Source organism: Panthera pardus, unplaced genomic scaffold (genome assembly GCF_024362965.1).
Source record: "Panthera pardus isolate Hobbes unplaced genomic scaffold, ASM2436296v1 HiC_scaffold_8, whole genome shotgun sequence".
NCBI lineage: Eukaryota > Metazoa > Chordata > Mammalia > Carnivora > Felidae > Panthera > Panthera pardus.
This window is the reverse complement of record NW_026527013.1, coordinates 13,757,838-13,760,933: the sequence shown is the minus strand read 5'-3', so window position 1 is coordinate 13,760,933 and position 3,096 is coordinate 13,757,838.

Genomic DNA, 3,096 nt, shown 5'->3' with positions numbered 1-3,096 from the left:
CCGCCCCCGGCCCCGCCCCCGGCCCCGGCCCCGCCCCCGGCCGGGCCGCTCGGCGTGCGCGCACCCGGGTGCCAGACGCTGCGTGCGCGCCCAGAACCGAACACTCACCCCCGGAGAGAGCCCAACTCCCCGCCTTCCCCGGCCTCAGTGTCTCCACCTGAGTGATGGGGACAGTTCGTCCTGTGCGGCGTGGCCGCTTGAACTCACTGAGCGCCGCTGTCTGCTCACGGCTGTGAATTATCTGGGTCCCCTCCCCGCCACCTGCCGGTAAGGCTCCGTTAGTCGCTGCGTTTTACAGAGGAGGAAACTGAAGCATGGATCCTAAGGCCACTCGACTAGAGCCTCCTGGAGTCCCAGAAGCAGCCTGCGGGCCAGGAGGTTGGGGGGGGGGGGGGGGACGAAATAAAGCGAAAGCCCAGCACCACAGTGCGGCGGCGCCCAGAGGTCCTCTGCAGGCTCCTATGTTGCAAAGAAAGAAGGTGATGTGGCTCCGCAGACCTAGGCTTCCCCTCTCTCCGTCTCCCCAACACTTACCCCACTTCTAGCCCCAACAGCCCTCCAAGGGCCTAGCAGCGTCCCACCCCAGGGCCTTTGCACTTCCTGTTCCTGCTGCCTGGAACATGCCCTGCCGGTATCTGCGAACCTAGTTGCTTCTCTTCCTTCAGGAGTCAGCTGCACTTCACCTCTTCCTGGGTGTTCTCTTTGCCCTCCCTGGCTGAGAATCCCCTACCCGGCCCCTCACCCTCTGTGAGTAGGTCCATCTCCTTTCCTTGCTTGCCCTTCGTCCACAGTCCATGATAGACTCTACTTTTCTGATTTATTTCCCATTTCTTCTGACATAGGGATTAGAACTTCCAGGTCAGGAGCTTGCCTCCATTACAGCCATGTCCCTGCACCCAGTATGTGCCTGGCATACTGTAGGTGGCCCACTAATGATCATCATCAGAGACCAGGATTTCTCCAAAAACTGCCAGAGAAAGCTGAGTTTCTGGCCCCATCATCAGAAAACAGGGCTAGACCTTGGACTCGGGTCGCTGACATCTCATTCCAAGCAGCCTTGGCACCGGATTAGCCTGGGTGCTGACTCAAAGGCCATCTGCCTCTGGCCCCAGCCTCAGAATACCCAGGGCAGAGCTCCTCGGACTGGCCTGGAGCCCTGATTTGCAAGCTCAGACCAGAGGTCACATACTCGGTGGCTATTTTGGTCTCTGGCAGCTTCAGGTAGAATTCAGAAAATCTGAGAGCCGGCTTGCACCAGCTGTGCGAACAAGAGCCAAGCCAAGTGGGAGAAGAGAACAGAACAAAAATCTCCCCACGATCACGTTTCATAACTCAAACATTGTCAGAAGTGTCTGCACATGTTGCTAGAAGCCAGGGTTGTGAAGGGAGGGAAGCCACGTCACTTGCCCTCATCCCAATGTACAAAAGGAAGGAAACCTGTATAACATCCAGAGTCAGCGCTGATGGGGAGAAACGGAGTCACACGGTACTGCTGAGAGCGAGTGGAAGAAAGGCCCAGCAACACCAGGAGATAGATGAAGAGGCAGGGAGAAATGGAGGGCTCCTTAAAAAAAAAAAAAAAAAAAAAGCCGGGGGGGGGGGGGGGCAAGATAATTACATTGGAAAGCCAAGCCCTAAAGCGCTGCTGTGGAAAAGCTTGGCAGTTCCTCAAAAAGTTAAGCATAGTGATCATAGGACCAGCAATTCCACTCCTAGGTATAAACTCAAAATAATCGAAAATAGGTGTTCAAACAAATACTTGTGCGTGATTGTTCATGACAACATTATTCAATTGCCCGAAGGTCTGTACAAACAAATGTTCATCAATTCATCAATGGCTGAACAGGGAAACAAAATTGGCCCATCCATGCAATGGAATATTACTCAGCCATAAGAAGGAATGAAGTTCTGATCCAGGCATGGATGAATCTTGAAAACATCGTGCCTGGTGAAGGAAGCCAGTTACAAAAGGCCACGGAGGGTATGATTCCACTTATAAGGAATACCCAGAACAGCTCTGTGCTGGTAGTGTGGAGCCTGCTGTCAGAATTCTCTCTCTCTCTCTCTCTCTCTCTCTCTCTCTCTCTCTCTGTCCCTCCCCTGCTCATGCTCTCTTTGAAAATAAGTGAAAACTTTAAAAGTAAATGAATGAACGAATGTTCAAAAGTAAATGAACGAACGAACGAATGAATGAATGAATGAATGAATAAGAAATGTCCAGAACGGGCAAGTCCATAGACAACAGAAAGCAAATGAATGGTTGCCAGGGGCTGGGGGAGGGGGGAGAGGGAGTGATTGGTAAGAGGGATGGTGTTTCATTTTGGGGTGATGAAATGTTCTGGAAGTAGATAGAGGTGTTGGTTGTACAACATGGTGAACGTATTTAGTGCCAATGAATTGTACACTTTAAAATGGTTTAAGGGGTTTTATGTTATGTGCATTTTATCACAAAGAGAAACAAAAGAAAAAAAGAAAAGATCAGGGGCACCTGGCTGGCTCAGTCAGTAAAGCATGGAACTCTTGATCTCTGAGGGTAAGTTTGAGCCCCAAGTCCAGTGTAGAGCCTACTTTAAAAATAAACAGGGTCAGCTGGGGTGGCTCAGTCGGTTAGGCATCTGACTTTGGCTCAGGTCATGATCTCTCGGTTCGTGAGTTCAAGCCCCGCATGGGGCTCTGTGCTGACAGCTCAGAGCCTGGACCCTGCTTCGGACTCTGTGTGTCCCTCTCCCTCTGCCCCTCCCCTGCTCTCACTCTGTCTCCCTATCTCTCTCTCTCAAAAAAAAAAAAAAAAAACAAAAAATAATAATAATAAGTAAACGTTAAAAATTTTTGAAATAAAAACAAATTAATAAATAAAATATTTACAAAGAAGAGGAAAGAAATCCAGCGTAGAAGAATTTATGGAATAAAAAGCAAATGTTCAAGAAAGAAAGAGAAACACAAATGTGTTTGCAAATGCAGAAAATATCTCAGGAGGGAAAAACAAGAATTTGATGCTAGGGCCTCTTGGGGAGAGAACCGGGATGGGGGTGGTGTGTGAAAGTGGGAGTAGAGGGGGAACATCGCCAACAGCTTTTGCACCCCCTACACACATCA